We start from the raw sequence: 12,937 nt of genomic DNA, 5'->3' as shown, positions 1-12,937 counted from the left end.
CGGGTCCTCTAGAGTTAGTTTCCCATTCCCCAGAGACTTATTCTACTACCACCGCCAGCTGGCAATCCTCCCTCAATCAATACAGGCCCTGGCACATAACAGATTCAAGCTCTAGCACAACTGTACTCATATCCCCTTTCTCCTTGCTTCTTCTTGAATTATCAGAGACTCAGAACATGGACTTGCAAAGGCTGTAAAAGCCCTCTATTAACAGAGTCTGTCCCTACTAAAAATAATGATCCCTTGTCATTCTACTGTTTTTGGGGGAAAAAATCTTATTATGGATAAGAGCGAAAGAGAAAAAGCAAGCAGAACTAGAAAAAATATAACATTAGGATAGAGGCCAAATATTGCAACTAAAGGAGGCAATCGTCAGAGAGGACTCAACTACTCAGCTTAATTTCAGTTAAATAAGGCTTATTCAACTCAAGGTTTCAAATTATGTCCAAACAGCATAATGCACTGTAGCCTTTCCCACGTCCCCCTAAAATATCTATGAAGACAAACACACACATAAACACACACACAAAAATTGTACCCTGACTAAACACTACTAAAACCCCTAACAGCGGAGTGTGAAATAATTCTTCACACTTTTATATAAGGTTGGTGGCATGGTGAGGCGCCTGGATGGCTCAGCCGTTAAGTGACTTTGGCTCAGGTCATGATCCAGGGTCCTGGGATCGAGCCCCACATCAGGCTCCCTGCTCCATGGGAAGCTTGCTTCTCTCTCTCCCACTCCTGCTTGTGTTCCCTCTCTCGCTGTCTCTCTCTCTGTCAAATAAATAAATAAAATCTTAAAAAAAAAAAAAAAGATTGTGGGCATGGTATTGATAAATACCAAGGTCTCACCACATGAAACAGAGATTGGCTAAAAAAGAGTGGAGACAGAACAATTTGTAACACTCCAGTCTCCCAGCTCATTAGACTTTGAGAGTGTACCATCTAGAAAACCCGGCAGCCAAGAAACACCATCCAGATATTACTTTATGACAAAGTGAAAGAGTTCTGTTCTTGCTCACTCCCCTGTCCACCATCTTTCTATATCCATTTAGAAAAGAATGCTCATAAGATAAGAGAGCAAAGAGCAAACCAGTAGTGGCACAATGAATCTGGCAAAGTGGATTTCCAATAGTAAATGCTACAGATAGGACAGAGATACAACAAATTGTAATTTTCCACCTACTCTCTCAAGACAGTATCAAAGAACCAGGGTTCAGTTACAAGAGAAGATATCAGAGCTCCTGGGTGGCTCAGTTGGTTAAGCAACTGCCTTTGGCTCAGGTCATGATCCCAGAGCCCTGGGATCAAGTCCTGCACCGGGCTCCCCGCTCAGTGGGGACCCTGCTTCTCCCTCTCACTCTGATGCTCTGCCTACCTGTGCTCTCTCGCTGTCAAATAAATAAATAAAATATTAAAAAAAAAAACAAGCAAACAAACAGAAACAAGAGAAGATATCATCCCAAGACAGCAGAGCTGTCCCACGTGAATGCTTGCTAGTAACTGGGATTTAAGAGAGAAAGGTGTGCACGTTAATTTGCCATTTAGCTGTAGATCTGAGGAAAAAAATACATCCTTTACACAAGTAGAGAGCTTAGTACCATTAGGAACTATTGCTGGCATGGAGTCTACAGAGATCCTACTTCATAAAAGGAAGAGCAAAGGGGGCAGCATGATGTAGGAACAATGAAAAAATGCCACCCACAAGGTAAAGGAAACATTATCCCTGAAGTCAGAGAAATGATACCTCTGAAAATATCTAGAATTTTATTTATTTTTTTCAAAGATTTAGTTTATTTATTTGAGAGAGACAGACAAAAAAAAAAAAAAAAAAAAGAGAGAGAGACAGAAAGAGCATGAGTGAGGGGAGGGAGGGGAGAAGCCAACTCCCTGCTAAGCGGGGAACCTGACACAGGGCCCGATCCCAGGACACTGGGATCATGATCTGAGCTGAAGGCAGATGCTTAACCGACTGAGCTACCCAAGCGCCCCAAATATCTGGAATTGTAAAGAAATTTTTGTTGAAATGTTTGGAATTCTCAATACCACCTAAGAAGACTTGGCTTCCAGTAAATATTAGTATAGCACACCTTTGTTCATTCATTCAAAAAAAAATTTGTATTTATTACCTACTAGTGCTAGACTCTAAACTAGGTGCTAGGAATACAGCAGTGAATAAGTGAGTAAGGCAGTGGAAAAGGGTACTGGAAATAATTCTATTATGAGGGACAATGAGCATTTCTAGAAAAGGGAATGCCAACTGAATCTGCACTATAGTGCATCATTAAAGCATAGTTCTTTCCAACATCATAATTTATTACCACTGCAATCTTTGCAACTGTGGCAAGGCTTAGAAGATAACACATTCACATTCACCTAAAACTCACCCACTTTCCTCCCAAGCTGCCCTATCATCAGTATGTACTTTAACCATTAAAATAACCCTATGTTTGTTTAACCTTGGAAAAACAAAACTTTCAAAACTTTCCTCTAAAAAACAAAACAAATGAACATAATCTTCCTCTAGAAAACAGGACTATGATGGAACAGAGACTATTGGGGAAAGAATATAAAGTACATAAAAATGATAGTACTGAGAGAGCTTATGACAGTTCTCACTTTACTGTACTGGATGACCTGTCATATGGAGCAAGATAAATGAAGTATGCCAGTAAGGAAAAGACAGCATTAAGAAGAAAACAGGCAGCAATGAAAGGATATGAACTTAGACAAAGGATATGAGGATATAACTTTTTTTTTTTAAGATTTTATTTATTTATTTGAAAGAGAGGCAGGCAGAGAGAGAGAGGAGGAAGCAAGCTCCCTGCCGAGCAGAGAGCCCCATGCAGGACTCAATCCCAGCACCCTGAGATCACGACCTGAGCCGAAGGCAGAGGCTTAACCCACTGAGCCACCCAGGTGCCCGAGGATATGACATTTTTTAAAAAAGGAAGAAGAAAACAAAAAATGCACTACCTATTAAAATTCACAGAAATATCAAGAAAGCACAGAACAAACTGTGGGAAATGATTTAGTAAACTACAAGAAAACCTGAGATATTTTCCTAAACATGAAGAAAAAGGACAGCAAAAAGAAAATGAGAGAAATTTTGAGAGATATACCACCATTTAATAGCAGTGAAAACTGAGGAAACTACAACAAATGGGAGGTAAGCAACCCACTAAGACATAATAAATGAATAGTATCTTTATCTGAAAAAGATCCTGCATGCAGACTGAAAAGGATTACTACTCTTTCAGCAAAATCCATTTTTTAAAAAAGACTTTATTTATTTATTTGACAGAGAGAGATCACAAGTAGGCAGAGAAGCAGGCAGAGAGAGAGGAAGGGAAGCACACTCCCCAGTGAGCAGAGAACCCAATTCGGGGCTCGATCCCAGGACCCTGGAATCATGACCTGAACTGAAGCAGAGGCTTTAACCCACTGAGCCACCCAGGTGCCCCAGCAAAATCAATTAAAAAAACCAAACTTACACACATTCTGGCAAAATCCTCTAATTATAAGGACAAAGTTCTCTAATTATAAGGTGCCCCAGCAAAATCAATTTAAAAAACCAAACTTAGAAACATTCTGGCAAAATTCTCTAATTATAAGCCAACCTCAGGCTGCTCTACAATAGTAAATGTTAAAAAAGAATGAAATATCTACAGAATTTTGAAGAAAAATGTTGTTAGTCAAGTCTTACACAAAGTCAAGTTGTTTGTCATGTATAAAAGTTATAGGGGTGGGGCACCTGGGTGGCTCAGTGGGTTAAAGCCTCTGCCTTCGGCTCAGGTCATGATCCCAGGGTCCTGGGATCGAGTCCCGCATCAGGCTCTCTGCTCAGTGGGGAGTCTGCTTCCTCCTCTCTCTCTTCCAGCCTTTCTGCCTACTTGTGTTCTCTGTCTGTCAAATAAATAAATAAAATCTTAAAAAAAAAAAAAAAGTTATAGGGGCACCTGGGTGGCTCAGTTAGTTGGTCGTCCAACTCTTGGTTTTGGCTCCGGTCATAACGTCAGGGTTGTGGAATGGAGCCTGTGTCAGGTGCTCAGTACAGTGTCTGTTTGTCCCTCTCCCTCTGCTCCTCTCCTGGTCCCCCGCTCTTGTGTGTGCTCTCTTTCTCTCTCTCTCAAATAAATACTTAAAAAAAAAGGGTAACAGATTTTCAGTTATGTAAAACACGTATATATCTGTCTTGGTAAAAAACTATCTAAAGCCCTAAAATCATTTCAGTAGCATGAATGTTAATAATTCTTGTAAACACAAATACCAACTGAATTTTGTAATATAAAGAGTAAAATGGATGAAGATATTAAAAATTATTCCTGAAAAAAATCTGAGATAAAATCAATGCCTACAATAATGTAGAACCCAAAATTCAGCCTTAACACTAGCAAGAAAAGACACTTCTTCAAATTCCTCTTATCCCACCAATTCTCTATGTCCTGGCAAATTGTTTTGTTTTTTCCTAGTAAACAAGATCTACTGCCATTATTATTATTTTTTTAATGTGATTCTTCTCAAAGGGGAGCTGGAGAAGAAAATTTGAACATCTGGTAGTCTGTGCTCATTTCCAGGTTCTACATTTTAAGTGATATTCATTAAACAGAAAGATGTCCAAAAGAGTAAACTGAAAGATCAAAAAGCCATTTTTTCATAAGAGCAAAGGTCTTACAAATACAAAGATTAAGATATTCCTTAGTTTGGAAAGGAAAATACCAAAGGGAGACAGGTTGGTGAGCTTCAAATATCTGGTTGAAATGTGGGGGAGAGAAACTTATCCTGTGAGGCTGAGGGTAGAAAATAGGATAAGTGAATACAAGTTACAGAATGACAGATGTTTTGGGACACCTGGGTGGCTCAGTCCGTTAAGCACCTGCCTTTGGCTCAAGTCATGATCCCAGGGTCCCGGGATCGAGTCCCACCATCAAGCTCTGTGCTCAGCGGGGAGCCTGCTTCTCCCTCTGCCTGTCTCTCCCCCTGCCTGTGTGTGCTCTCTCTCTGAAGAATAAATAAAATCTTAAAAAAAAAAAAAAATGACATGTTTTAACTCAGGAAGAAATTCAGTAACCTGATATTTCCAACAATAGCCCACAATGCTTAGTGAAGCCATATCTTAATAGTGATCAGAAAAAGCATAATAATCTGTGAAGCAAATAACATTAAGAATTCCTCTTTGTGTGGTAGGGGGTAGTCTGGACACGCCTAGGGCCTTTTTCAAATCTACAATTTTATTAAGGTATCTCCCAAAAAGTGCTTCCCTTCCTAGAAAACCACCCAGCATTTCTGGACCAGGATACAAACAAAGAAAACATATCCTGAGGACTGATCTTTAGTAGTCCCAATGTTCTTTTGAGAGTTACTGTCCTATTTTTGAGGGTATTAAGAGTTTTCATAAGTACTACTTTTAACCAGGTGACTTTTCAGAAATCCAGTCTTCCAAACCCCATAGGCTTCACAGTAACTTTGGTGGTACATTTCCAAAGATAAACTGTAAAATTGCCAAGGATTCTTTAATCAGCCTGACTGCAGCAGCCAAACCACTTCCCATCTGCTCCCTACAGCTTCCCTGGCTTTAGACTGCTAATAATCAATTCTCTGACAGGTCATTGCAGAGATGTTTAACCCCAGGAGGTAGGGCAACTAACATGCTTGCTGGAAATGAAAAGCACTGACCTCTTGCTTCGATGGCAGAGAAACTGCAGAATCAGGAGAACCAATACCTTAGAGAGACCACAAGGCACTTTCAACTTGAGAGCTTCTGTAAATACTTTCCTCCCTCTTCTCTCCCTCTGCCTAAATGTACTGCACTTCCTCATTTAGGACCACATTTCACCAGATTCTGGAATTACTTGTCAGTACCATTATTTGTTCCAGCACCTGATCACCAACAACTCCTCTCTGCACGAATATAGCTAAGGAACTAAGATATGCCATGATAATCATACCGCATATTCTGTACCTACAACAGCAAAAATTTAAATCCCAGTTTCCTCTCTAGAACCCAATTCCATCTCTCAAATTCCCAGCCCACAGACTAGTTTGCAATCACATATTTTGGGTCACTGTTTACTTTTTTTTTTTTTTAAGATTTTATTTATTTATTTGACAGAGAGAGATCACAAGTAGGCAGAGAGGCAGGCAGAGAGAGTGAGAGGGAAGCAGGCTCCCCTCAGAGCAGAGAGCCCGACGTGGGACTCGATCCCAGGACCCTGAGATCATGACCTGAGCCGAAGGCAGCGGTTTAAACCACTGAGCCACCCAGGCGCCCCAAGTCACTGTTTACTTTTTTAAGGCACGTGCCAAATATCACGCTACTTTCCTACCTCAGGGATGTGTAAGAACTTCAAGATGGCTGAGAATAAGAGTCTTCATGTGAGGTCTCCCCCCTGCCCAGAGGACATAAGCAGCTACTGACCCTACTGATATTCAAATGCAGTAAGGACAGTACTTCTCCCTAGAGGACTATAAAGAGAGAGTATCTCTTTAAACTGCCAACTACCTACAGATAATCTGATCTAAGAAGCAAATAGTCCAACGCTGCTGTACTGTAAATTTATCTGTCTACTCCTCTTCCTATGGGTTTTGGATCAATCTTCTTACAGGTTTTATCATGAGTGAGAGACAGCTGTATGTACATATAATCTGCTTGGGACCATACAAGTCATACACATTTAAACATGAGAGTGATCTGTCTGGCTAGGTAGTTCCCTCCAAAAGCTGTATGGTCCAAAAAAAAAAAAAAAAGGTAGAAAAAAATGCTATACCCAATTTTAAGAAGATAGCATGATGTAGAAAAAAAGCACTGAACTTAGTTAGAATCAAGATATGATTTCTGGGGCACGTGGCTGGCTCAATCAGAAGAACATGCAACTCTTGATCTTAGAGTTGTGAGTTTGCCCCATTTTTTTTTTAGAGATTATTAAAAAAAAAAAAGATTGATTTCTGGGGGCACCTAGTTGGCTCAGCAGTACAGTATGTGACTTTTTTTTTTTTTTTTTTTAAGATTTATTTATTGGGGCACCTGGGTGGCTCAGTGGGTTAAGCCTCTGCCTTTGGCTCAGGTCATGATCTCAGGATTGTGGGATGGAGCCCTGCATGGGGCTTTCTGCTCAGCAGGGAGTCTGCTTCCCCCCAACCCCCGCCTGCCTCTCTGCCTACTTGTGATCTCTCTCTCTGTCAAATAAATTAATAAAATCTTTACCAAAAAAAAAAAGATTATTTATTTATTTATTTGAGAGTGTGTGGAGGTGAGGAGGGGGCCATCTTAAGCAGACTCCACATTGAGTATGGAGCCTGACTTCAGGCTCAATCTCGCAATCCTGAGATCATGACCTGAAACCAAGAGTCGAATGCTTAACTACACCACCAAGCACCCCCCCCCCTTTTTTTTTAAGGCTGATTTGCTGGAGCACCTAGGTGGCTCAGCTGGTTTTAACATGAATTCTTGATTTTGGCTCAGGTCATGTGATCTCATGGGTCATGAGATCGACCCCCCAGTCAGCTCCATGGTAGGTGGGGAGTCTGCTTGAGATTCTCTCCTTCTGCACCTTCCCTGCAACTCTAAAATAAATCAGTCTTTTGAGAGAGAGAGAGAGGAAGCATGAGCACATCGCGGGGAGGGATGGAGGGAGAGGGAAAGCAAGAATGTCAAGCAAACTCGCTGCTGAGCAAAGAGCCAGAGGTGGGGCTTGACCTCACCACCGACTTAGATCTTGACCTCACCCAAAATCAAGTTGGAAGCTTAACTGACTGAGCCACCCAGATGCCCCCTAGAGCATGCTACTACTCTTGGTCTCAGGGTCATGAGTTTGGGCCTCATGTTGAGTGTAGAATTTACATAAAAAAAAAAAAAGAGAGAGAGAACAAGATGTGATTTCTGGACTCAAATTTTCCCTGACCCTAAGCCAAGTTGCTTCATTAAATATTCTCATTTATTAAATGGAGCAAGCATCATTCCATGAATTCTAAGCATATTATATTATAACATACAAATTTGAAAAATGTAAGATAACTCAAAAATATAAAATGACCCAAATATTCTTATACTGTTCTAGTGTCTGAACTTAAAGTGTCTGAACTGCTTCACAATTAGATTTTATACAGAGAATCACAGTATTTAAAAAAAAAAAAAAAGGAAAAATGTTTAAAAAAATTTTTACAAAATTATCGATAGTACTGATATCAACCTAAGTTCTATGAAAGAAAAATGGCAACCCATTTTTCTTCTTTTTTTTTTTTTTTAAGATTTTATTTATTTGACAGAGAGCACAGAATGGTAGAGGGAGAGAGAGAAGCAGGCTCCCCACTGAGCAGGAGGTCCAATGCAGAACTTGATCCCAGGACACTGGGAGCATGACCTGAGCTGAAGGCTGATGCTTAAATGACTGAGCCACCCCAATGTCCTGGCAATCCATTTTTCTTCCATTAACTCAGCAGTCTGAATTTTCTCTTTAGGATACTCCTTAACGTCAGGTGTGGCTCAAAACCCTACACTACAGTGACAAACTCTGTTTTCCTTCAAAAATCCCCTAAGGGGAAGGTACCCATCTCAAAACTCTCTTTTATCACCTGTTCCAATGCACTAAGTTGTTGACCCCACTGATAGGACAGGACTTCAAATCTAAATTGAGATTCATGGGTTTGATGCGTCAATAAACCAATGGGAGTTGATACAAGAAAACCATATTATACCATCTTCCCTCAATTCCAGAGGTCTTCCTGAAATTAGTTTGTGCTCAGCCAGCCCCTGGTGAGGCTAGTACATTTAAACCACACTCAGTGGCTCTGAGCTTTACCCAGCTGGAAGAACAGGCATCTCCCTCTCCACCGGCCACACTTCACAGGAGCTCACTAATCAACTGAATTTCCACCTAAGGCTCTAACGAGAAACCATCAACTTTCCTTTGGGTCTCTCCCTTAATTTATTACATTAATTACTGTAACAAAGGAACTGTGTCATCTCCTCAAGTACCATAGCTCTAAGCTTATATCTCCAATGGGGGATCAGATAAAGAACAGACTAACAATGCCAATTTGAGAAGACGGATCCAATTCAACAGGGCTCATCTGACCATGTATCAACTAAGGACGGAAGAGTAAAAAGTATAGCATCTATCTGTCCCTGAGTGTTTTATGCTACATCTCATGAACAGTTTTATGGTCCTCACAGGCTGCTGTTCTCAGACAAAGATTATGAGGCTTGACCTGTTTCATTTCACAGAAGCAACTGACACGTCCACCAGGACACAGCTATTCAACAGGGCTCAGGCTTAGAGCCTTCGTGTTTGCTGATACTGCTCTGTGCCAGCATACATCTCACAATAGGCTAAACAGCATACCAAATATGTAAATAGTTCAGTCCCAGCTCTACAGGGATTCATTCCGTGGAACCAGTCCACAGAAAACTCTTTATCAAGACCTATGCATAAGGAGGCCAAGAAGCAGAAGGCAAAGATCATCTAAATAATAAAGCTCCACTAATCCCCTAATAATTGGAGGACTATACAGCTTTTATAATTTAGTTCTATTCCCCAGAAGTAAACTTTCTATGCTAACGAGAAAGAGGTGCTCAAATTCTCAGGAAAAAAGTGAATAGTGAAGATGGCTAGGAATCAGATCTAAGAAATCAGCCCTCCACACAGAACTGTTGCGTGAAAGCTTTTCTCTGTGTCAATCATCGTATCTATAAAACACGTGACAATGTGGGAGAAGTTCACGGGCACGATGGAAAGGAAATAACCCAAGAATTTCTCAGGGAATACAAGGAATTAATCTTCACTTTTTATAGACCTCACCTCCCTTCCTAAATTGTACACAAGAGCTACTAAGCTTTAGTAACTCTAAAGAGCAAAGAAAAACTCTCTGTCAAAAGGTACTATTCACACTGTTAGCCATTAAAAAATGGTGGAATCCACATATACACCCATAAGGCTACCTAATACTTCTTCAGTCCTAAGCTCATGGCCACACTGTCCTCTGCATCACACTCTTACCTTACTGCCTCATGGCTTTTACCTGAAAGGTATTCCCTGTGCACATTCTACCTCCCAATGTGTGTGATGACTTGATTAATATTTATTTCCTCCATTAGAATGCAAGCACCCTGAGGGCAGGGACTATTCTTTTTTGCTCATCACTGTATCTTATAACAGTGTTTGGTTTACTGTCAGCCCTCAATAAATATTTTGGTCAATAAATGAGGGAGGGATGGACACCTGGGTGGCACAGTTGGTTGGGCAACCAACTCTTGATTTCAGCTTGGGCTGTGATCTCAGGGTCACGGGACAGAGTCCCCCGTTGGGCTCTGCGCTTAGCTCAGAGTCTGCTCGAGACTCTCTCTCCCCCTTCGGCCCCTCCCTCTCATGCTCTAAAGTAAATAAATAAATCTTTAAAAATATATATATATGAATAAATGGATGGATGGATGGATGGATGGATGGATGAATGAGGGAGTGAACATTGCTTTCTTCTCAAAAGGCAGAATCATAATGGTGTCCAGGCTGCCCTTTCTCCTCCCTAGTCTTACTTCAATTTCATTTGTATCTAGTTACAAACTGTCTCAATTACCTGACAGTCTTCAAACTTACTAAAACAGAATATGGACTCCTCTCTCTAGGAGTCGTCTAGGGGAAATGTTAGGAAACAAAACAGTCTCCCCATTTCTTTCTTTTTTTTTTTGAAAGATTTTATTTACCTATTTGACACACAGAGAGAAACGGAGAGAGGGAGAGAGAGCACAAGCAGTGGAGGTGGGAGAGGGAAAAGCAGGCTTCTGGCTGAGCAGAGAGCCCAAAGCTGGGCTTGATCCCAGGGCCCCAGGATCATGACCTGAGCCAAAAACAGACGCTTAACGACTGAGCCACCCAGGAGCCCCTCCACGTTTCTTAAAATACCTATGTTCTCCTGAGTATCCTCTTAAACTTCAAATAGTTTTATTCATACACAACGCAGATGCTCCCCAAAATAGGGCTAGTACACAAATCAGGTGTTCTGGACATAACTGACTCTTGAGAACCCTCATGTATATACTTAAATGTATGATAAATTCTATCAGACTTTAATCACTCAGTTTTCATATTTTAAACATCTATAAATCAAAGATGACAGAAGTCAGAAAAGTGGTCATGTCTGTGGGGTTGGTGGTTTATGACTGGGAAGAAGCATGAGGGAATCCTGTGGGGCTGGAAATGTTCTATATCTTGAACTGGATGGTGGTTATATGGGTGTACAAATATGTAAAAATTGAGTTGTACACTTAAGATTAGTGAACTTAATGTACTTTATTACATGCACATTGTATCTTTTTTTAAAAAGCAACACAGTAAATACCTATGAACAAAAGAGCTGCATTACTGGATCATGTTCCTGGTCCTAAAGCAGCATTTTATGCAATCATGGTAAAAGGGAATCATGTCATCAATCTTCATAGGCTAGGATATTAAGGTGGAATGATAAGAAGGAAAAGAAAAAAAAAAAAGGAAAGGCAAAAGCTAACTAATTAAGCATTATTCTATGTTTGACTATATTGTGAGATTTACAAATCTGTTGAAGAATCTGAAAAAATTAGTGATAGGGATGTAACGAGCCAAAATAAACAAAGTAATTAATGATATTAAATCATGGAAAAAACAAAAATTGTACAAGAAAACTTAACAGCAGTATACCAAATGGCCCAACAGTGAACAATATGTACTTAACACAATAATGAGTACATATTTAACCAAAAATGTGACACTATACTAAGACGATTTAGTAAGGAGAGGACAGCGGAAAGCATGTCGTTATTTTGACACAGGAGTAAATTTAAGAAAAAGACTAAGAAGGAGTGCCTGGGTGGCTCCGAGCGTTAAGCTCTGCCTTCGGCTCAGGTCATGATCTCAGGGTCCTAGGATCAAGCCCCATATTGGGTTCTCTGCTCCTCCGGGAGCCTGCTTCCCCCCCACCTCTCCCTACCTCTCTGCCTACTTGTGATCCCTCTCTCCCTATCAAATAAATAAAATCTTAAAAAAAAAAAAAAAAGACTAAGAAGTATAAAGCTGTTACATATAGGGAGTAAACTTGGTGATGGGAAGGTATAAAAAGTAGATTACTGATTTTCATTAAAAGTCATAGTAGTACTTGATTTTCAATATAAAGTTCATGGAAAGACAAAAAGAAAAGCCTACATATTAATTTGATAAATAAAACACGTTTTGGAAAAATTACATAAAAAGGATATACTCCCGGGGCGCCTGAGTGGCTCAGTGGGTTAAAGCCTCTGCCTTTGGCTCAGGTCATGATCCCAGGGTCCTGGGATCGAGCCCCGCATCGGGCTCTCTGCTTAGCAGGGAGCCTGCTTCCTCCTCTCTGCCTGCCTCTCTGCCTACTTATGATTTCTGTCTCTCAAATAAATAAATAATCTTAAAAAAAAAAAAAAGGATATACTCCCTCAAACATCCCTGTATTTCCTTAAAGGTTATCATGAGGGGTACCTCGGTGGCTCATCTGGTTAAGTGTCTGCCTTTGGCTCAGTTCATGATCCTGGGATGGAGCCCTGCATTGGGCTCCCTGCTCAGGGGGTAATCTGCTTCTTCCTCTCCCTCTGGCCCTACCCTTGCTTGTGTTCTCTCTCTCACTCTCTCTTAAATAATAAAATCTTTTAAAAAATAGATTATTGGGGCACCTGGGTGGCTCTGGGTTAAGCCTCTGCCTTTGGCTCAGGTCATGATCTCAGGGTCCAGGGATCGAGCCCCACATTTGGCTCTCCCCTTCTATCTGCCCCTTACCCCCTCTCATGCGCCCTCTCTCTCACCATCTCTCAAATAAATCAATAAAATCTTTAAAAAAAAAATCTTATGGGAGATGGAAGGACAGTAGAAATGAGGTAGGTATGGCTATAAAAGGGCAACATGAGGGATCTTTGTGGTGATAAAACTGCTTTGTATCTTGACTATGG

The 12,937-nt window shown here is 40.7% G+C and overlaps 1 protein-coding gene across 4 annotated transcripts in view; it reads right to left on the bottom strand.

The window, feature by feature from the left end:
• The window catches only part of ZNF609 (zinc finger protein 609), a 231,450-nt gene that overhangs the window by 200,138 nt on the left and 18,375 nt on the right, over positions 1-12,937 (bottom strand). The gene's annotated exons all lie outside the window — the stretch shown is intronic.

The sequence above is a fragment of the Meles meles genome, chromosome 6, assembly GCF_922984935.1.
Source record: "Meles meles chromosome 6, mMelMel3.1 paternal haplotype, whole genome shotgun sequence".
NCBI lineage: Eukaryota > Metazoa > Chordata > Mammalia > Carnivora > Mustelidae > Meles > Meles meles.
The sequence above is the reverse complement of the archived record's forward strand: the minus strand, read 5'-3'. Positions and strand labels throughout refer to the sequence as shown.